The 24,384-nt window shown below is 35.7% G+C and overlaps 1 long non-coding RNA gene across 5 annotated transcripts; it reads right to left on the bottom strand.

The window, feature by feature from the left end:
- Window positions 1-1,136: 1,136 nt before the first annotated feature.
- On the bottom strand, window positions 1,137-24,295 carry LOC110008358 (uncharacterized). 5 transcript variants are annotated; one of them, XR_002283178.2, is made up of 5 exons: window positions 23,946-24,248; window positions 22,912-23,072; window positions 20,290-20,346; window positions 19,257-19,286; window positions 1,137-1,657 (listed from the first exon to the last, which is right to left on the bottom strand). It is a non-coding gene; the product is annotated as an uncharacterized LOC110008358 (long non-coding RNA). The 5 variants fall into 5 exon arrangements; XR_002283179.2 differs by lacking the exon at window positions 19,257-19,286 and having other exon boundaries at window positions 22,912-23,029; XR_002283175.2 differs by lacking the exon at window positions 19,257-19,286 and having other exon boundaries at window positions 23,946-24,247.
- Between the last annotated feature and the right edge of the window lie 89 nt (window positions 24,296-24,384).

The following is a 24,384-nucleotide window of genomic DNA, read 5'->3' on the forward strand; positions in this document are numbered from 1 at the left end:
GCTTAAATTTTTTGGCTATTTGTATGCATTGCTTACACATTTTGTGGATATATGATTCAGCTCTTTTAACACACTCAAATATTTCATGAATATTAAGCTGTTAATGGGTTAAAAGAATTTCGTTTGATCTGTAGTCAAGAAATCATGAAATTCAAAGAAATCAAATTTAAAGAAAAAGAAACCAAAGGTCTGACATGGACTTTTGGTTTGGAAATGGGTTGGTGAGCTTAATGTGGAGTTACTTGTCTGACACACTCTTGGCTTTCTCTCTTTTTACATCTATTATTGCCCTGTCCAATATGCATGGGATACGTCAATCTAACATTTTATTTGGGGATTCAGACTCAATTAAATGTTTGACACCACCTTAAATATGAAGCTTGTACGCTACTGAGAAGGCCTCTTTACTCCAAGGCCAATGATTTACTTGGATGAAAATGGAAACGTGGATTATTAGAACCTGATATGATCTGACACATTTATTCTAGAGAGAGAGAGAGAGAGAGAGATGGTAATAAATAGAAAAATATGTACAATCATCATTTTCATAATATCAGATGAAAAATATATCATTCAAGTTTTTAAGGGGCATTTGATTGCAATGTAACTTGAGAACACTTACATAATTATTTGAATTACTAACATATTACAATAACTTTCATGCATGCTTATATGGTTTATGGTGCTAAGGCTCTTCAAAACCTGTCCATTCAACAAAGAAAATGCCAATGCCTTCCAAACAAAATTATCCCTCTTTTGCGCAAATTATCACTGGCAAATCATAACATGACCATTTGAGGTGAGGGCGTTTGAATATTTATGATTTTGTTGTATACTTCGATTGGTCAAAAACTCAATCATGAGACATATTAACTCTTTTGGCTTGGGAAATTAATGCACCTCTTCAACAGGGTTTGCTGCCACATTGTTTTCTCATTCATTGCAGGACAGGAATTTCATGGTTAGTAAATGAAAGAAAGATTCACAGGGAAATGGGTAGGAAATTTTAGATTGAGAATATTTGTAACATTACAAAAAGGGAGAAAAACTTCAAGATGAATGTGGTTATTCTTACAACTTCAAATGCAAGGCATGAGCAATAAGGGTTTCCAAATGTAATGGATAGGCACATGAGCTTTTGCAATGATTGAAGAGAAGCATCAATATCAGATGTTGATAGCATAAGAATCCGTGAGACAGAAAATGAATGAAGAACGTATTTCTGCTACAACACAAATTAATGGTTCAAGTGGCAAACCACTGAACATAGTTTGATATTGATCATTGCTGGACAGTTGTTCATTACATTCGATCTTTAGAACCTCAATAGCTGAAAGATAAAACATGGATCACAATGTTCTGATTGCAATGAACTCCAATTAGCTGGCAATTTGATGAACACAAACTGACTAAACTATACATACAACATTGGTTTGATTATTTCTTATTATGAAGTATAGCGGACAGTCTCCAAGCAGTCTGATTTCCTCAATCAACAGCATGCTATAAAAGCTACTACTTTCTTCTTTCTTTAACTCACTACACAGGTGGTTTATCATCTTTCTTAAATCTGATTTCTGTAGATTACACCAGAAATACCATTTCCTGTGAACAAAGTTGTTTTAGGGCCTAAAGCAACGTAGAACCACTCCAAAGCCTAAACATCACAAACACAAGAAAACATACTTGAGGTTACTTCCTGTTTTCCAAGCTACAAGAATTCAGAGTTATGGATGGTCAAAAGAATGTATAAAGAAAAAAAGCAATTTCAGTGTTTCAGTGTATTCTAGGTATCATTACAATAGAATCACCTCTCACAAAGACTTGGAAAAGCAAAATCCATATGAAATATGCACTATTCTATACAAAATTGAAAAACTTCACAAAGAAAATCAATTATCAGTATGGAAGTGTGAGCTCCTAAGTCCCTATCCAAGATGTCTTTGGCCATACTCCAGCTTAGGAAAGAGGCGGAGCTCTTACTGGGGTTTCTTGGTTTGTGCTTGTAGCGCTCTCCAAATGGCTAGCCGTATTTTCAACCCCAACCACTTTGCAAATAGCTGCGCCACCCTATGTACCATGGATTCTTTTACTTGGTTGCTGTACTGGTGTCGACATGTAGTTGATACACATACCAATATGGTGCAGAGGATAAAAACCAAGGTTTGGAAACCAAAAAAGAGGCACTGGTCTCAGGTTCTAGACAAGGTAGAGAGACATCTAGCGGTTTGGAAAGGTAGATATCTCTCTTTGGCAGGAACAGTTACCTTGATCAATGCCACCCTGGCAAATACCCCTGTCTACTTCATGTCCCTTTACCAGATGCCTGCACAGGTGGCTAAAAGCATAGAACAACTTATGCGGAATTTCTTGTGGTCTGGACAGCCAAAAGGACCAAATTCCACCTAGTAGCATGGGAAAATATCTGCCTACGAAGAAAGCATGGGAGTCTAGGGATTCGGGTCCTTAGGAAACAAAATACAGCACTCCTTGGCATATGGTGGTGGCGCCTAGCCTCTCAGCCAGATTCTCTTTGGGCTCAGGTTTTACGATGTAAATACAGGATCCCGGATGAAACCTGAGTGCCAGAAAGGATCCAAAGGCATAGAGTGTCAAGAGCTTGGAAATCCTTTGCCTCCTCCCTTTCACAGTTCAAAAGATTCATAAGATTCCTTCCTAGAGAAGGCCATAGGGTGAGTTTCTGGACAGATTTATGGCTAGGAAACTCTCCACTGTGTCATGCCTTCCCAACCCTATATTCTCTTGCCTCTAACAAAAACTCCACTATCGTCGATGAAATGCTGCTTTCAAGTGGCCGAAGAGTCTGGAACCCATCATTTCGAAGAAACCACTCAGACGAGGAATCCAATCAATTCCAACTACTCTCGAATGCTCTTTCCTCACTATTTATCCCAACTCATGGGAAAGACAGAATAGTTTGAACTCTTTCCCCCTCAAGTTTCTTTACGGTAGCCTCTTTTTATAAAAGTATCACCCAGCCCCCTACTTACCCTCTCAATCCCACCTCAGTTCTGGCAAAAGTATGGTCAACCATTGCCCCACCTAAGATTCAAACCTTCAATTGGATTGCATGTTCCCAAAGAGCACTCACAGTGGACCAACTACAAAAACGAGGGATCTCAATCCCTAATAGATGTGCCCTGTGCCTATGCAAGGAGGAATCCAACCCACACATCTTTATTTATTGCGATTTTACCCATAAGTTGTGGAGGCATGTGTTGCAACTCTTCGGTATTAATTGGGTCACACCCCCTACAGTCAAGGCCCTGATATCTTTTGAATTGGAGTCACACTGGCTACTGGCTCGAAGAACTTTATGGAAGGCTATTGTGGCTGCTACCATAGGGACAATATGGGTAGAAAGGAATAACAGAATTTTCAATGGACTTAAACTCCACCTACCAGCTCTTTTCCACAAGGTAACTTCACTGGCCTCCTTTTGGACCGCTAATCACAAGATCTTCTCGGGTTTATCAAGGAACTTTTTCCTTTGCCAATGGAACTCCCAGTACGCAAAAGCTATGGCTCTCCTATTGGGTCTCAAAAAATTCAATCCATCATGGGGCACACACTTGATTGTGGAAGGAGACTCACAAAACACTATTTCACAGGCAAGTTGGATGACCTCTCTTCCATGGCAACTAATTACAATTTTTGATGAAATTACTCACATTTGCAGTGATATGTACGTCTCCTGGAAGCATATATGGAGGACGTCCAACGAACTTGTAGATCTCATGGCGAAAGAGGGAGCTAGATTCCAATTGGAAGAGCAGCCCAGGTCCTACTCCTTTTTTGTTCAGAACTACAGTCGTACTACGTAGCCTCTCCCTTTTTGTTCAGGACCACAACCATACTACATAGCCTCCCTCGACGGAGCACTCCACAGTCTCAATGTTACTTTTTTGAAAAACCATGGTAAATCATTGTATCTGGGCGGGACTTATAAGCCTTTTATGTACACGACTGACTAATGTATTTTTTACTGAAAGCCACCCATAGCAAGTGCCTTTAGCCTCTCACAATTCTGTAACTATTACTGTCTTAGTAATACAACGTTAACATTTCTCAAAAAATCTTTCATCATAAATTTCGTAGCCAACTGAGCTTTAAGTGTTGCAATATTTCCTTTGTTTGGTCCTGCAACAATTATGTCATCGACATATAATAACAAGATAATAAAGCTTTCATCACCATATCCATGAAAATAGGCACAATGGTCAGCTTCATATCTTCCATCACCATATCCATGAAAATAGGCACAATGGTCAGCTTCACATCAACGAAAATTCAAGCTCAACATACAAGAGTCAAATCGTTTGTACCAATATCTTGGCACCTGTTTCAACCCATACAATGATTTCTTGGGCCTACAAACCAAATTCACTTTACCTTCCTTAAAGATACCCTCTGATCATATAAAATTTGTTTTTATATCACCATGCAAAGATGCAATTTTCACATCTAATTGTTCTAACTCTAAATCAAGAATAGCAGCCATAGCCAAAACAACTCTAATAGTGGACATGCACACAACAGGAGAAAAAATCTCATCTAAATAAAAACCTGATTTCTGAGCATAACCTTTCACAACCAATTGAGCATTGTACCTTTCAACAATATCATCAGGACCTGTCTTCTTCTTGAAGACCCACATGCAACCAATTACCTTTCGCTTCTCTGGTCATTCAAGGAGGTCCAATGTTTTATTTTTTCGCATGACCTCCATCTCTTCTTCCATGGATGCTCTCTATTGACCGGCTTCATCGACCTCACATGCCTCATGAAAAGAATCTGGCCCACCCTCCTTTGTTAGGCAAACATATGACAAGACATATAGACGTTAAGCCTCACAATAACCTTTTTAGGCCTATCAGATCTTCTTAATTCAGAATCACCTAAATATTGTTCAAGCTCTTGGATAATTTCAAGTTATTGGTCCTGACCACTATCTCACTAGTTCTCATGGCTGCATTCCCACCTCAACAACTTTTGCATCTTGCTCATCTTTTTATTTCTGTATGGAATTTTCATTGAAAACAACATCTCGGCTAACTATAACCTTGTGGTCAGTAGGATCCCACAATATGTACCCCTTTGTACCATCAACATAGCCAAGAAAAACACACTTCTTGGATTTTTCATCCAACTCGGTTCTTTTCTCCTTTGGAATCAAAGAATATGCATCACAACAAAAAATATGTAGGAAAGAATAATCAACTGGTTTACCTATCCAACCGTCTTTTAGTGACTTGTAGTCAATAGCAAAACCAAGAGACCTATTGAGTAGGAAACAAGTTGAACGAACTTCCTATGCCTAGAAACACTGCTCTAATGTAGCAGCACTCAACACACACCTGACACGCTCCATAATGGTACGATTCATCCTCTCAACAACACTATTTTGCTGAGGTGTTCCAGGAACTATCAACTGCCTAGCAACATCATGCTTACTACAAAAATTATTAAATTTACCAAAACAAAATTCTCCCTCATTATCAATTCTTAGACATTTGATGCTCTTAAGTCTTAACCTTTTTTATTTTCAACCAAGGCCTTAAATTTTTGGAAACAATTGAATTTTTTGAAACAATTGAAGGCATTTGATTTCTTTTTCAACATATAAACTCACTTTTCTTGAAAAATGATCAATAAAAGTGACAAAATATGCAGCACCCCCCATAGAAACAACATGTGATTCCCATGTGTCTAAATGAATCAATTCTAAAAAATCCTTACTTTTAGTGGTGGATAAAGCAAAACGTAATTTGTTTTGTTTTCCAAATAAGCATGACTCACAAAAATCTAAATTAAAAGATTTTAAACCAGAGAGGAGGTTTTTATTGAGAAGTATCTTGAGTCCACGCTCGCTCGTGACTCAAACGTGCATGCCATGTCATGACAGAGTCCACCTCTGTACTATCGGCCTCTCCCAAAACTGTTTCTCCAACAAGTCTATACAAATTGCCTACTAACTCTCCTTTTGCAACCACTAATGCTCCTTTTGAAATATTCAAACATCTATTGTCCCCAATAAATTTAAAGCATTGCTCATTAAAATTTTCTAAGGACAAGAGACTCCTCCTGAGATCTAGAACATGTCTAACACCCGGGATGGTGCATATGCCTCCATTGAACATCTTGATTCAGACATCTTCAACTCCCACTATTTTACATGAGTCATTATTTTCTATGTAAACAATACCTCCATCACATGGTTGGTACCTATAGAACTAATCCCTATGTAGAGTCATGTGAAAGGATGCACTTGAATCAAGTAACCAATACTACAAAACTTCCTCCCTATCCACAAACTTAATTTCCTCTACTAGATTTCCCTGAGATCAACTTGAACTAGGCTTCTCATTAAAACCAGATTTAGAGGCTTCCTGGTTCCCCTTTTGTACCTTACAATCTTTTCTCACATGGCCTAACTTTTCACAACTCCAACACTTCACTTTCTTATATCTTCTTGATTTAGATCTTCACTGACCTCTACCATAGCTCTCTCCATTGATCTTCCCCGTGCTACAAACACATTCCCAAGGGAATCCTTACCAGACTTTTGCCTAGACTCTTCGCCAGAAGTGCTGAAACAACATAATCAAATTCAAGAGATTTTTCACTACTGAGATTCATGATTAATCCATCCCATGATTCCGGCATAAAACAAAGTAAAATAGCTGCTTTATTTACATCAAGTGACATCGACTTGCTAATCAAGGCATTAAACTCATTTAAGTGTCCTTGCAAAGATATACCATCACTCATCTTGAGATTGTAAAGTTTTTGTGAAGAAAATTTTTATCAAGAGTCTTACCTTCATAGGTATTTTTCAGCCCGTCCCATAAATCTTTTGCAATAGTTTTTTAGGAGACATTGAATAAAACGAACTCATCAAGCGACAAGAAAATATTTGTCCTGGCCCACTCATCCTTCTTATCATCCATTTTTTCAGGTTTTTTTTCTTTGCCTTTTAAAGCCACTACACAACCATCTTTCACCAACACCGCATGCATCTTTAATTTTTCAGGTTGAGAAATCTGAACTGTCAAATTTTAAAATTTCATATCTGTTTGAACTTCCTCCAGCCAACTTCAAATATCTGTCATCTGCCACAAACCTCGTGCCCAACAAGGATCTTAAACCCTAAGGCTCTGTTACCAATTATAGAGGATAGAAACCAAGGTTTGAAAAAAATAAAGGAAACAAAAATAGTGCAGAAAAATAAAAGAAGAGAGACAAAGATTTTCATGGTTCGGCAAGTTGCCTATATCCATAGGGCAGCAAAGTTCTCTTTCACTAATAAGAAAAACACCATGTAAGCATGGAGAATAAAAGGGATTACAAACTCTCTCTCTAGCCCTAAAACATAGTCTTTTTCTCTCTAGAACACCCACCCAAAAGGACTAAAGAACTAACCCTTCTCTCAGTATTTTACCTTGCATTATATTCACTCTACAAAGCTTAACTTTATAAAAAGAAGAACCTAATATGCCAATCACGTGAGGCTCCATATTTTTTCCAATCATTTAGGAGTGAAGAAATTCTATCTCCTATGGGTCACGTGCTATCCAAATCCATAAGGATGCACTTCCCATAGAAATAGGCTATCCACAACTCTAGAGAATATAGGTAGTTATTTCATAGATTAGGTTTCCTAAAAACAATATTTAGTTTCCTAAACATATGGCCTAACTCAAAGGGTCACGTAACTTCCCTTAAACGAAAGAAATATGACTTTGTCGCCAACACATGGATCCTTTTGGAATCTTCTTGTTTTATTAAGCATTCTTTATAACATCTAGAGATTTTTATTCTTTTTTTTTTTGAGCAAACACGTGAACTTTGAAAATGTCCATGAAGTTTAGAATATCTATGAATTCAACCAATTAATGTATAACTGATAATTTCTTGCTACTCATTATCAAACAAATGTTGGTAATATTGTTAGATGTGGTTATCGCTTCATAATGTAGCAGTATCACTAAATCCTCTTCTTCATGGAACAAGAAATCCCACACCCTGCATTCATGTCAGTATCTGACACGTGTACCCATGCCTATGCAACATAGGTGCCACCTACAAGTTACACCTTGTGACCCCACTTCTTCATAAGCCACTCTACAAGAAGTCAAACTCTTGAGTTCAAATGTGTGGTTAGATTTTGATAATGATTTCATCACAATTTGTTCACTTTACCCTCAAACCAGTAACAAGGTAGTATTTTAGAACCAGCAATGAAGAAAGCAAATGAAATAGACAAAGATAGGGGTGTCAAGACGTTGGCTTGGGTATGATCAAGGATGGCTTGCATGGGTGGACGACAAGGTTGAGCTTGATTTGAGCATAAATGCCCAGCTTGAGCTTGGCCAATTTACTTGAACAAGCCCATAAGCAAGATGTTCATGTCATAAACAACCAAGCACAATCTTATAAACAAGGAAATATATAATATGATATATATACTATAATAACTCAGGTGGAGTTTCTTATTTAAGGTGAGACCAATCTAATATAATATATATTGTATGCTTTTTGCTACACACATATCTCTAAAACAAGTTCAAGATCAAGTTGAGCTTGTCTCAGCTTGAGCTTAGCGTCTTCAATAAACAGGTAATCTGAGCTAGCTAACAAGCTGGCTTGGCTTGTTGAGACCCTTAAGTAAACATGAAATCAACAAAAAATAAGAACCACGTAAAGCAGCCTTAATTGTAAGCGGTAATAAAAAGTGAGAGGCTATATCAATAAACTAAATGGCCTTAGATTTTTCTCATTTATAAATTTTGCTAGTTGTGGAAGAAATCACATAGAGTACTGAAGTTTTTATGCATTGATACATTGATCCTCCCAAAATGTGATTCTACAAAATAAGGACGAGAGACAGACTCCAATGATAGCAACCATAGAAGACACACAATGAGAAACCCGACTCACTCTTGATCATTCAGGATCTTGAGTTTTCTTTATCGAAATATGGGTTCGTGAGGAGTTCCAAATGCTTACAAAGACATTTATTTCATTTACATCGAAGCTTGGTTAGGCAAGTTAGGAATACCCTTGATCAATCAAGGGTTCGCTAACCAAACCAGCTCCATATAGAATACCCAGTCTTGTGCATATTAACTACCGAATGCTTCCCATAATACATTTTAAAAAGTGGGATCTATCATCTCACCATTATGTTCCTTTCTCAACTTTATACCACATTCTACCGGCACAATTATCCAATTGCAAGGTTTCATTTTAAATTTCTTAATAATGTCTTTTCTGAAACGCTTTTGAGATTTAAAAATTCCATTCATTATATGTTTCATTTCAAGGCTAAGAAATTAAGAAATGAGCCCAATGTCAATCATCCTGAACTCTTGATACATGCCCGGATTATATTTCGTAAAGATCAAGTCATCAACATATAAACAAACAAAGAAAATATATCCCCCTTTGTATGCCATATTTCAGTGGCATTGCAGTGAAACAAATAGATAATGGAATTCTTATATCTGAAAAAGGCCTATGCAAAATAAATTTTGAAGAAATTTAAAATGTACTAAAACAATCCAGTAAATACACAAGTACAATGGTGCATAGTTAAGGCAATGATGAAACGATAGGCTTTAAAAGTATTGTGGGAAGGCTAGATATATCCCATGACGGCCGCTACGGCGATCCGGAAGAGGGATCTCAAATTTTAAGTGTTTGAATTGCGATCCCCATTGCTCAGGATCAATATCTTAAATGGTTGGGACCACCTCGATGGCTGTTATGTTTAATTTTTATAAAATTAGGCACTGTAGTCAAAAAATAGTTTTATTTCTTAAGATACATTATCTAATTCAAGTTCTTAGTGGAAATTGTAAAATTAAATAGTGTAGTCTTGATTTTTTGCATGATCCAAAAAGGTTGGGATCAAGATCCAAAGAGGTCGGATCGAGATCCGTAGAATATGCATCTTACGGACAGCGCTTCCTACCATATGAATCTTTAGCATTAAGATCCCCTGCCGAATCCCTAAATCGCTTCCAATCCATTCTTGATTTCAACAACATGGTTTGAAACCCTATGATGATTGTTGATAAGCTGATAAGATGAGTGGCTGAGATTGCACATCTTATGCACACTAAAGGTTATTCAAATATGGATGACTAGTCCTTTTATCCTTTTTGGTTATCAGTTGCTCGGTAAGGTACCAAAGACTAACTTTGTTGTGGACTGCTCCTCCTTTGGGATGTGTCAAGTTGAATATTGATGGGCCATATACATGCTATCAGGTCCCATTGCATGGTAGGCGTACCTATGACCATGAGAGCAATTTCTTGAAAGGCGTCTCATGTAGTTTTTGCTACTGTACCAGTTTGGAGTTGAGGGCTCTATTTCAAGGTGTTGGAAGGGCCAAGGAGATCCACTCTCAAGGCTTTGGATTCAGGCCAATTCACAAGCTCTAATTTCATGTTTACATGGGGAATGAAAGTTCCTTGGCCTTCATGTGCATGGTACCCAGTGTTTCAAAAAGTGTTAGGCGGCTCCTAGACGGTCAGGGGGGTCCAGGCTGCCCAGCGCCTAGGCAGGCGCCCAAAACCTGGGTGGCCCAATAGAAATATTTTTTTTTTTGGGTTTTCTCTCTCTAAAATAGCCTCTAATGGGTTTTACGTTTTAAATGAACCTAAAACCACAATTTTGCCTCTTTAGTATTAAACAAATTAACCCAAAAATACCCTCAAGGAGCTGCAATTCCACCCTTGCGTGGGGCACAAGCCCTGGGCGGCCGCCTAGGCGAGTTCAGGCGCTCAGGGAAATCCGCCTAGGCGCTAGGCGGTCCGCTTTTTGAAACAATGAAGGTACCTTTCTATTTTGCTTGCTCTCTTGGCCATATGCACGCTTCACATGTTTTCCACCAAGGAAACCAAGCAACTAAGCATCCAAGTAATATAGGTTCTCTCTCAAACACTTTGGTTGAGTTTTGGAGTTCGACTATGCAATGTTGGTATGTGAAGACAAATGTAGTTACTTAACATTTCATTTTTCTTAATTTTATTGGGTTTTGGCCAAGGTTTAAAAAAAGGGATCAGCAACTTGGATTGTCCACCCCAAAAACCGTGTCTAATCGGTGGATCGGCACGTTGGATTAGAGAATCGGCCGAACCGGCAAGTTTCGTCCCAATTTTTTTTTAAAAAATCACTATAAATTTCTAAAAACAATGTTCATTGAGTTTCTAAAAGGAATTAGTGGTGGTGCATTATGTCCTTTTATTACTTTGTAAAAATAGATAAATACTGAGACGATGTTATCCTGTCTGAATGTCTGTATAATTATTAATTATAATATTGCACCAAGGTTTCAAAAAACGCTAGGCGGCCCCTAGGTGGCCTGCCTGGCGCCCAGCACTCAGCACCTAGGCGAGCGCCTTGAGGTGCAAATTCTTAGTTTTTTTTATATATTTGCTATCCAAATGCACATATAAGCATATATTTGTATCAAAATTTGTAATTTATTCCATTTGAAATTGACAATATCACAAGTTCACAACATACGTTTTTATATACAAACATATCACATGTCTCAACCTCTCAGGTAATCAGGTTGAGAATAACTTATTCAAAATTTCGAACCATACAAAACATTTAAAAGTCTAATGGGCTACTGTAAGGTCTCCAACTCTCATATTCTCCATATTTCATAGCCATAAAATAAACCATAATAACATCCAAGTCTCCAACTCTCCAAGTCATCAACAAACTGACTTCCAAAACTATAAAAAAACCAGTAAACCACACAACGAAATAGTCCAAAAAGACAAAAAAATTACAAACCACATAACTAAAGAAAAATCGTTCAAACTCCAAATGTCTAAAGCCCAAACCAAAATGGTGCAATAAAGTATTAAAGTTACTTCAAACGAAGAGAGAAGACAATCAAGACATCAATAAGAATTAGAATCATCTTCATTGCTTTCATCTGCAGTAGAATTGAAGCCGTCATCATCAGAATCATCACCCTCATCAACATATTCCACAAGAAGTACTTTCGATTTCAGCAATTGCTTTAGATTCTAATAAATAAGTTTATGATTGAGGGTTTCTTGTTTTTTTTCAGTTTGGGGTTGAAAAATAAACCCCTAAACTTCTTTTATACAAACTTGGGGGTCAAAAGACCCATTTTGCCTTTTGGACGAAGTTTAAAAAAAAAAAAATTCTAAACGGTGCTAGGTGCCTGCCCAAGTACAGCCACCCGTGTTGGGGCGCCCAGGTCGAGGTGCACCGAAATTTTTTTTTGGGGTGCCTAGGCGTCGAGCGGACCGTTTTTTTAAACACTGATTGCATCAAAATAATTTACAAATATTAGAAAACACTTCCATATCATAAGATTAAAAAAATAATTTCCCATATAAGTGAAATTAGTATCACATCAAAACTTTTATTAACTCGCTTTACTCGTCCAAAATTATCGTAACCTAACTAATTATAATATTATACATTGAAATTGGAATTATTAGTTTATATTTTATAATCATTTTACGATACAAATAAGAATAAAATTTGCAATACTAATTATTGTAATATTATAATAAATGTGATTCAAAAAACAAAGGTATGATCCTCACAAATAAATAAATCTAATGTGTTTAATAATTAATGTGGACAAAAATATAAAATTTAGAAACATAAATTTGCAATCATATTTTAGTAAAATCAGGAAAATAAATAAATAAATACTTGCAATGTGGGATAATTGATAAAGCAACTTGAAAATAAACTCTAAAGTGATATGAGCTAGTGTTATTTTCTCTATTAAAATATCCCATAAACTAGTCTTTTAATGGTTAATAAACAGGTATTAGTATTATTTTTCGCTTTTTTATTATCCTATGAGCTAGTAGTATTTTTTCTTTTTAATCCCAATTAGCTAATAGCTAATATGAGCTTTTTTTAGCGTTTTTTTTTTTGGGGGTAAGTATAATCCCATGAGCTAATAAAGCTATCAAATCTTCGAGTGAGACAATGCTAACATGGACAATGAAGATTTATCCCCCATCAAAGAGACGTGAGATAAATTGGCATACAAAAGAGTTGAACAAGTTTAAGGTGTACCATGTGATGAGATGCAAGGCCACGTGATAGTGATGCAAGGTCCAAGAGAGATGACGTCACGGGTCACGTGGTGGGTCACCACATAAATTTTTTAATAGGAAAAGTTAATAAAAAGGTGGAACCAGTTGGGACGTCTGGTTCTCTCTGAACCAGTACGGACCGCTGGTTCAGGAGGGGATCCGACCGGATCTCGTTTTATTACAAGATCCAGAACGATATGGACGATTCTTGATCCCGATCAGGCGATTCCAATCCGGGTCCCTGAATTTCAAACCTTGGTTTTGGCTGAAGAGCTTGATGAGTGAGACTATTCATTGTACACTTTTTTTTCAATAAATTAACTAAAAAATGCAATAGAAAGTTAAATTGCACTAACTCATGAATAGTGCGTAAAAGAAATAGATAACATAAAAAAAGGTATCCAAGTAAGCCATAAATTCATCATCAGCATCCAGGGCTTATCCCAACTACCTGGGATCGACTACGCAAATTCTGTTTCGCTATTCCGCTCTATGAAGGGCCACACCCTCAGTTAAATCATAAATCACCATATCTCTTTTCGTTACTTCCATCCATGTTATTTTGGGCCTTCGACTTGAACCAAAGCACCCATCTAAATGCTTTAGACCAATTAGTTTAAAACCAGTAGAAGAATCACTAAAAATTTAAAACCGTTTTTCAAAACTCAAACCAAGAAACATCTAAAGAAAGGCATCAAGAATCAGATTATGTGAGCTATTATGCATTGATGTCTAGTTCCTCAAAAGAAATGATGATGCCACTATTGGCACCTTTGAAGATCTTTAGTCTTAAATGCAAAAGCAACCAATCAGCCACCTCTTCCGTGGATAAATTGTTCTTCTGAGTTGCATCAATTCAAACATACTCCAATTTCGTTCACAATTAGAAAAGCTACATGGATACTTAAAGCTTTACTAGCAATGTTTTGCATTTCTGTGAAGTGTCCATAGTTCAAATAAAAAATTAATTCATTAAAACCCTTTGAATTAATATAATAAGAACTCTAATGAATTTTATGTATCTAGGCTGTTTTGTGTCCTGCCAAGATAGCAAGGTCAATACCAGGAGATCCATCATCTTTGTGATGCTTGGACAACAATAAATATGTCTTAATCCATATAACTAAGATTCATTTTCATAAATAGTTTTATGAAGAAGTCATGCAATGCTTGTGGAAATAAACCTCCTTCTTTAAAATAATAGAAAGATTAGCAAATGTACACATTTTACAAGTAAAGTGGTTAACATATACATATGGTTATCACCCTTAACAGGAAACCATGCGTTATAGGCATTTGTGAGAACTTCCAATTCCCAACTTAAGGTGGTAACTATACTTATATATTAATCCCTTTGCGTGTGAAACAGGTGAGAATTGCAAACCCTTCTAAATTTTACAAGCAAAGAGACAACTTCCACTAGAATTCCATGACTACTTCACATAAAATCTATGAAAATGAATCCTACTAATGAGGATAAAGGAATAATAACTATTGACCCGCCTAAACATTATAGAAGTGATGGATCTCTTGGTATTGAGTTGATAGTCTTGGACAGTACTCTCAAAATAGCCCATGGATATAAAATCACCGAAATTCTTGTTACAAAATTCAAAGAGTCAAGAAATTAGGTTATTTTCATGCCTTCATGTGAATGGTGGATCCTTTATGGACATCAAATTTGGAAAATGCATAAGATTATCATATGAATTTTGTACCAGCCATGTAGCTCCTTTGGTTGTAACAAAATCAAAGTCCCTTTGAATCCCGCCCATTGGATAAGTGGAATCATGATCCATAGATAAGATAAATGATATGGTGCTTGTACACTATATTGCCTAGAACCCCAACATTGTTGAATTTTTGGGGCATTCCATTCCTATCTTTTTGCTCAGCTTGTTTCTTATCTTCTAGCCATAACCATTGAATCAAAGCACCATGTTTTTTATGAATATGTCATCGATGACTCGAGCCCCAACATCTAATTCTAAAACATCTTTCATCATGGTTTCTTTTCTTTTCTTTTTTTTGGGGCTATAGTATTTAATACTCTCTGTTTCTCTCACGTTTGTGTGCGTGTGTGGTGTCCCTCTCTCTCTCTCAACTTTATTTAATACGATGCATTCAATTTGTTCAATGAAATGAATGTTCATGCCTTCATGACAAGGAAGCCATGGCTCTGATAATGGGGTTGTTTTGATGAATGTTGGTCTATGGAGTAGAGTGGGTGGAGAGAGCAAGAATTGAAGGCACCAAATTTTTCTAAAAGTTTTGCTCATTTTTTCCACTCAAGCCAACAGGCCAAAGTACCCTTCCATCTAAAAGGGGACATCTAGTTAAATAAGCGCATGCGTAACTATGACATTCAAAAGTGGTTCTGACCATGGCGTATGCCATTTTGAGGGTTATTAAGCATAACTATCCCATATACAATCATTCGAGCCTTATCCCACTATTTGGGGTCGGCTACATGAATCCTATTCGACCATTCTGCTCTATTAAAGGCCATGCACTCAATTAAACCATACGTCACCATATATCTTCTAACTACTTCCATCCATGTCCTTTTGAGCTTTCCTTTTACGCTTTAGAGCCTTCCACTTGAAACAAATTGCCTCTCTTAGCAGGTGTTGTATTAGGTCTACGTTGTACACGGCCAACCCACCTAAGTCTACTTTCTCTCATCTTATCGCCTATTGGAGTCATCCCTAAGTTCCCTCGGATATATTCATTCTAAATTCTAGCCTTGCTTGTCATATCACTCATCCATCTCAACATCGTCATCTCAGCTACACTCATCTTATGAATAAGAATTTTCTTGACCATCCAACATTCTGTCCCATAAAGTATGGTTGGTCTTATAATCATCATATAGAACTTCCCCTTTAGTTTTATTAGTAAATGCGGCAATCACATAAAACTCTAGATGCACATCTCCATTGTGCCCACCCCTCTAATTCTTTGTGCAACATTGTCATGAATCTCTCTATTCTCCTGGATTATCAACCCAAGATATCGAAAATAAGCTCTTTTAGGTATTTCTTGGACATCAATCTTAACTACCTCCTCGTTTCTACTTCTACTATACTAAACTTGCATTCCATATACTCCGTCTCAATCCGGCTAATTTTCAAACCTTTAAAATCTAGAGCATCCCTCCAAAGTTCTAACTTTGCATTGACATGGCCACTATTCTCATCAATTAAAATTATGTCATACATGAACAACATACACTATGGTGCCTCATCCTGTAGATGCCTAGTTAACTTAACCAAAACAAAGAGATATGGGCTCAACACTGATCCCTGATGGTGGCCTATTGTCACTGAAAATTCATGTCTCACCACTAGTTGTACTCACACCAGTTAGAGCTCCTTCATACATATCTCTCATGATGCCAATATATATTCTAGAGACTCCTTTTTTTTGTAACACCTACCAAATTAACTATCTAGATACCATATCATATGCTTTCTCTAAATTAATAAAGAGCATGTGGATGGAGGTCTCTTCCCTTCTCCCTAAACATCTCAATCAGCTGCCTAAATAGGAAAATAGCCTCAATTGTTGTTCCCTAAAATAAAACCGAACAGATGTCTGATACACTCGTTTCATGCCTTAGTCATTGCTCAATCACTCTCTTCCACAACTTCATAGTGTCGCTCACAATTTTGATCCCTCGATAGTTCGTAGGGTTTTATATGTCTCCTTAGTTCTTACAAATAGGTACCACAATACTTTTTCTCCATTTGTCTAGCATTTTCTTTGTTTTGAGCATATTTTCTTTGTCCTCAACATCTTGTTGAACACACATACATACATACATTATATCTATCAAAAATTGTTACCTATAATGAATACAACTTCAGCTTATGCTCTCAGCCATCAGATCTTGATTGGATGGTTAAATATACATATTACTATTTGAATTTTAATATCCCCAAAAAATTTCTACTCCTGTGGGAGCATACTATCCATCTACTGCCTCGGGCAAAACTTACACTAGGAATATCTTTTAGATCCCAAATTTTGGGATGTGATCTCTATAACCAAGCAACCAACCTCAAAGAAAAAAAAAATTAACCCTTACTCTCTATGTGCCTAAGAAAAATGGTATCCCAAGATTGCACCGGAACCATCCAAGTTATGGAATGAATGATCTAAATGTTCAAAAACTTAAAATTCAAAATTTTTTCTTTGAAAATAATAATCTAGATACAATTAGACGGATCCCAAACTTTCAAATAAAAAAAAAAAAGAAAAAATGCCCAAAAAGTATTTTGCCCAAGGGAGTAAATACATAGATGCTCTTGAGGGAGCAATAGTATACACTATCTTTTAATATTTTTTATAGAAATCTGTTCAAGATGAAATTTTGGGTTCATACTACATATTAGAGGGCACAAAAAAAAATATAAAACACATATTTTCTAAAATCGAAAAAGACCAAACTACCTCTTGATATGGCAGGGGTAATTTGGTCATTTGAACTTTTGAAAATATTTTATAATATTTTTAATATTTTTCTATAGTGTGATGTGGTGTCTAGCATGTCAACCCAAAATTTCAGCTTAATCTGATATGTAGAAAAAATGTTAAAACTCAAAAAGTAACATGCACTTTCAACCATCCAATCAAGATCTAAAGATTGGGACCAAAACTAAAGTACTACTCATTTTAGGTGATAACCTATTGGTATATATATATATATATATATATATATATATATATATATACTCTTTTCATTTTGATGAACAATTACAAAAAACAAAATTTGAAGATGCACCCTAAAAATGTTCTTTAACCCACTTAACATAGGCCGTCCGTTTAGTGAGATGCTTTAAGCTTAGGCTTAGAAGGAATTTTTGTTTTTTTCCTTTTCGAAATTTTGTAGAAGGCTTTGTTATCATTAGATGAACAATGTTAGAAAAGAGAAAAATTATTTTGGGTTAATAAAGGCCTAGATCTAAAATTTCACCAAGTGGACAATCTAGATTCATTATTGGAAGGGGCTCATTTTGACAATATCTAAGGTGCAAATTGAATTTTTTTTCTTTTTTTTTTTTTTAGATTTTGATTATTGAGATGAGAAAAGTTCCTGGGCAAAATCTCACAAATATGGTTTTTTAGAAGTATGGTTTCAATATATTACAATAACATGGTGACATGAAATCACTCCACTACATATATATAATGAATGTATTAGAGTGGGTTAATTCAATCATGCAATTGACAAGGAAACTATTGTAAAATTGGTAAGGAATTGCCACAGAGTGGCAAGTAGCTAGTATTTGACTTGTCGGCTCTAGACTGAGTCAATGCTTCATCTTAAGTTGTTGAGAAGGTAAACTACCAGGACAGTGTACAGCTACTCCAGAAAACGTCCAAACACAATTGTCTATAATCTATCAATATCTACACTAATGGTCAAGTTTTTTCTGGAAACCTTTTTTAAATAGAAAAGCAAGTTTTCCCTTGTGGTCTAACATCATTTGCTTATAAAATGTTCCAACCAGGTCATAGGGGCAGACCGCAAGATGTTAGCTTCAGATGATGGTAGGTGAGGTTTGGAGGGTTTCCATAACTCTTGGAGGCACCTAAGTGCCCATCCATTGCACTCCTAAACTTTGATAACATAATGTGATAATTCGAAGGTCAAATTGGTATTGACATCATATGTATGGGAACCTTTCAAATTGTATGGATGGAAGGAAATTGTAGGGTTTTGATGCCACAGCGCCTAATATGGCATGGTTCAGGCTAGCCAATTACTTTTCTTCTAAATAATTGGGCCTATTTGTCTGCAGTAGCTAAAATACACTCAATGACATTCAAAAGAATGAAGAAGACCTTGCAGAATTTTCACAAATTTCAATGAAAATGGTTCAACAATAAGTAGAAATTTACTTGTTCATGGTCATATATTTTTGCCTAATATGTACTCGTAAAAACCCCTTTTTCCTTGCCTATCACAGACAAAATTGACAATCAGAACAATAAAGAGAAGTTACAGACTATATTTGTACCTTTCAATATAAAAGGAAAGACTCTAAGAAGTAGCTAACAAATTGGCACTAAAACACCCAGTCTGCTAAACAAGCTGCTAGGTTTCAAGTCACTAACCGGTTAAGTCTCATCATCATCTTGCAATATCTGAAAAAAAAAAAAAAAAAAAAAAAAAAAAAACAAGAAGCAAAATTTCAATTTTGCCATAATGATTTCTTTATGCATATTGATAAAGGGCAAAGATCTATAAGGTCTAGGACAACCATTAAATTAGGTGGTCCAGACCCCAAAAAACAGAAGAGGATCTTTTCAATCTGAAATTTATTATATCATCTTTCATTCACAGAGTGAACAAATCCAAAAGAGAGACAGAGAGAGAAAGAGCTTTTGAGTTCTTGAAACCCTAGAACTTCATTACACTGACATAGACAATTCAGAGTCAGTCTTTACGGGGGAAGCGTTCTGAAGCTTTTTTTTTGTGCTTGAAAAGATTTTTTTATGAAATTGATCTTGGGGGTGACTCATGATAATCTGAAAATTTTTAGATCAATAAAAATCACCTTATGTTTTTTGGGGGATAGATGACCTAGTCATATGATCGAGCTAGACCACATAATACAAACCCATTTATAAATGAGATTTATAAGGATTCGATTTCCATATTTAGATGGTAATCAAATGCCTTTAAAAATCCAATCAGCCTTCCAGGAACACCATGTGCATGACGAGTCTAGACTTGCAAACAACGTTTGTCCTTAATTATAGAGAGCTGCTAATAAAATCAAGGTACCCTCTGATTTCTCTACAAGGTAAGACACTTACAATATCTAGGAACTAGTTGTCTCAATTAATAAAATATGGATGACGATAATCAAATATAGAAAAATCCAATGCGCTTATGTTTGTGCATAGAACCAATGATACTCTTGTGAAATTTATGGTGCGAATAACAATTTGGAAACAACAAAAGCATAAAAACATAAGAGGTCATAGAACAATGAGTAGAAAAATTATTACCATGCACTCTTTAGAATTATATATGTTCAAAGCCTCGTAAAGGAAACAACCACCAGGCCACAATAAAGAGTTTATAATCATCTCGACAGCAATACAAATGTACAAGCAACAATCATGAAACATGAAGTCATACCTTTGAAAAATGCAGTTTGGTCTATGCCAATTTCATTTCTAGAAGCTTTTTCATGTCCTGGCGAAAAGATAATGAACTTCAGATTTGCAAGCCAGCAAAACAAGCACAAAATTAAGTGTAAAACTCAAATCTAGATTCAAAAGAGGCCGATGATACCAACGCCATCACAAAATAGAAACTACCTATAGATCCAACCAATAAAAGCAGGACAAATGCTTTCAAAAGCCATTGATAGCATGCCATGAACCACATGACACAAAAACAAGGACACTTCTAAACTTCTACTCTTTGACAAGTGATGCATATAAAAAATTTGGTTTGTTAATAAAAAGATATGGAGAACATGCGTACTTATAAGTAACTTAGGATTGCAATTATTTAAAGGCTACCTTACCTTTCTGAATTTTCAATTAGGAAAAGTACTTGATGGGTTTAAATTCAAACAAATCAGTATATGCAACACATATTCTGAATTCAATAAAATGTACCACCAATATGCAGTCTACCAAATGGTTGGTGCTAAAGACAACCAAAGAAAAGAACTACACAAAAGAAAACCAATTACAATGAGATGGATTAAATGCACCTTCACAAGCTTATCACAGTTCTTAGGACTCAAACATAATGTCTTTAAATAAGACTTCAAACGAAAGGTTTCTTCAAGTACAGGCAAGCAAGTCGAAGATTTCGACTTGGCAAAACTTTTCTGCTGCCCTTTTAATTAATAGAGAGGTTCTAGCCCATATAAATCAAACAGAAAAAACTATGAGGACAAAGAATTGGACATGATTTCTTCCATAAAAGCAAAAACTCAAAGACACTTCACATTAGCTCGATCTTGAGCTTCATTACATTCAAATAGAAAGCGCTTTAGCTTCATGTTAGCATATGAAACACATGACATATTAATCAACTAATCAAATATGATTGTAACTTCAAAAATGAACCAGTCATACTTATGGCAAAATGTGCCAAATTGTGCTATCCAAAGTTCATACTCAAGGATTATGATGTTCAAAACCTTCCTATGAAAGAGCAAGCAATGCATCAAATTCAGGATGCAAGTTTAATAAACCAAGAAATAGACCCATCACTTATGGAACATAGGGGAAACCAATGGATATTTGACGTACCATTATCCATGATCATGCTTCACTAACAAAGAAAGCAAAAAGAGTTACACATTAGCTTTTGGTGAATTGCCATTTCCACTGCTTCTAAGGTTAATAAATTGAGGAGCATGAATGGAGAAAGCTTAAGCTAGAATGAACATCAGAGTGCTAGAATGAACATCAGAGTCTATGATAAATTTTAAAGTGTCTGGGAGGAAAGGGTTCCCAAAATTTAGGCAAATAGTACATGTACTGGAAATCTCAGGATAATGGATGTGAAATACAAATCAACAAACAATATTATGCATCAACAAATCCCAAAAAAATTTAGCATTCAAAAAAAAAAAACAGAACAAATGCAAGAAATTTATTTACCCAAAAAAAATGCAAGAAATTTTAACTCACATCTTCACTTAATTTCAAGGCTCAAAAACTCATCTCAGGCATGGGACTCAGGCCCTGCCCCAGCCAAGTAATTCGGATGAGTCCGGATGGACTTGCTCAACTAATGTATGGGACAAAAGCAGACCTAAAAATTTAAAATATATATATATATATATATATATATATATATATATATCAAATAATTGTTACAAATAAAATAAAAATAGTAAGAATCAAACTAAACTAAAATTAACATTGAAAGTTCAAACAAAATATGGAAAAATATATAAAACATAGATTAGAAAAAATTGATTTGTAACCAGACAATTCAGAAAAATGAAGAAAAGGGGAAACTAAAAAAGGGTATATGACAAGAAGCACTTACAAATCATCATAAAAAACATCCAAATATACATATAGAATAATTATGCATTGATTTTACACTTTAACATAATTTTTGTGATTTTTTATTTTCTAAATATCCCCAAGGTTTGCAGCCAAGTCCCTGAACACTGCCTCATTTGTGAAGTTAATAGGAAATAAAACTTAACCAAGAAACACATAAATTCTAGTAGTGTTTATAAATAAAAAGGAATTATGCATACAATGCATCCCATATAATATGTCTCCAGCTAAAATTTTCATGAATTGATGTAGGAACAAGACCCAACACCAACTTCTTCTTCCATGGATTGATTCTAACAAATAAACCTCAAAAGTCCAGTAAACAGGAAGACAGAACAATGAAGATAAAAGTAATTTTCCCCCGTTTTCACCTGCAAAATATGGTCAGGATCACCAATTCACAATAAATCATCAATAAAAGGGAAATAAAATTTAGAGCATTGATCATCATTACCAAAAAATACAGATATATTAAAAAATTGACTCATTTGGGAGAAAGATAAAAAAAAAAAATCATGGGCTGGAGATAACAAATTGTCATTAACCAAAAAATTAGGCAATTTATTAGAGTTGGATTGGATAAAGGCTATGGATATAGGCATTTAAAAAAATGACCACATAAATGTATATAAAATAAGGTTAAATTGCAAAGAGAAAGAATGAGAAAATGGTATTAACGTTATACTTGTTTCCAAAAGAAGAAAGAAAATGCAAATCGTACCTCGAATTGTTTCCTTCTCCTACAAGAATCTAATGCAAAAAATTTTCTCTTCTTTACCCTCTACCCAACCCTTCTTTTTATGACCGACAATCTAAGTCACTAAGGGCCGTTTGGATACCTGGAAATATATTGACATTACTGCAAATGGATTGTTTTTGTACCTGCATATGGATTGTTACTGTTTGGGTAGTATTTAGATGCAACCGAAGAAAAACATTGCTACTGGGTTGCCACAGAATTCTATTGAAATGCGGAATTAAAGTCAGCATCACACCAATCCAAAAAGATTTTTTAATACAAAAAAAGGCATCAAGAATACACAAAAAAACCTTTTAAAAGAATTTATTTCTTTTTTTGTGTCGTTTGGGGTTGTGCAATGCTATCATGAGATGGATCAAAAGCCCTGTTCATGTTCCTTCCATGGGGGCTTTGGACTCTGAGAATGAATAACAGAGCTCGAGAGTGTCTTGAAAACAACCACTAAGATGTTGCAGGTTCAGGTGGAGGTCATGGATTTGAAGATTTCAAATCAAATTGGGAATTTGGGGAGAGAGTTTAGGCAAAAAGTTGAGCATCAAGAGGCTTCATTTTCCAATGAGATAAAGAATTTTGAGAGTAGGACTGTTGGGTTAGAGGTCATTTTCCAATGAGATAAAGAATTTTGAGAGTAGGACTGTTGGGTTAGAGGAATCACTGCATAAATTTAGAGATATGGGTCTGCTTATGGGCTTGGTAGGGTGGACCATGTATTGGCTTCAGGAGGGGGTAAAGTGGTTAGACACTCAGAATCTTATTAGCTTATTAAATGGCAAGGTTCTTACTGTTGTCAAAGGAAGAATTGAAGTTCACAGTAATGCACAGAAGAACACAGCAAGAACGATCTAGGTTTTTCAATAAAGGAAAACCAGTAAAAAATCAAAAAGAATTTAAGAGATTACACCATCGATCTAACATCTTAAACAAGAAAAAGAACACAAAAAAGAGGCAACAAAAATAAAAAGGCAAGAGAAAGAGGTTTAGAGAGAGAAACGCACCTGATATGATATATCAGAAGCTTGAAGAAAGCTCCAATGGCGACCCTGGAAAGGAGAGGATTAGGTTTCAGGCGAGACAGGGAGACAGAAGGAAGAGAGAGCACTTCGTGAGAAAAAAATAAGAGCGCTCCGAGCCTGTGGCTTTATGGACGAGCTGGCTTATAGATTGGGAGTAACAAAGCCTTGTTCTGGGGGAGAGGGAGAGGGAGAGAGGCGAGAGAGAAAGAAGGTAGGGCTTAATCTGTTAGGTTTTTTAGATGTTGAGCCACCCTGAGATTTCGAGATTTGAGCGGGAGATAGACTTTTTGAGCAATTTATCCGAACGTAACTTTTCCTAGCAACTCCTCAAAAAAAAAAAAATATATATATATATATATATATATATACATATAAATAAATAAATAAATATCTTTTAACAAATACTCTCAATATATATATA

The sequence above is a fragment of the Amborella trichopoda genome, chromosome 12, assembly GCF_054954075.1.
Source record: "Amborella trichopoda isolate Santa Cruz 75 chromosome 12, AtrichopodaSantaCruz75HAP2 v2.0, whole genome shotgun sequence".
Lineage (NCBI taxonomy): Eukaryota > Viridiplantae > Streptophyta > Magnoliopsida > Amborellales > Amborellaceae > Amborella > Amborella trichopoda.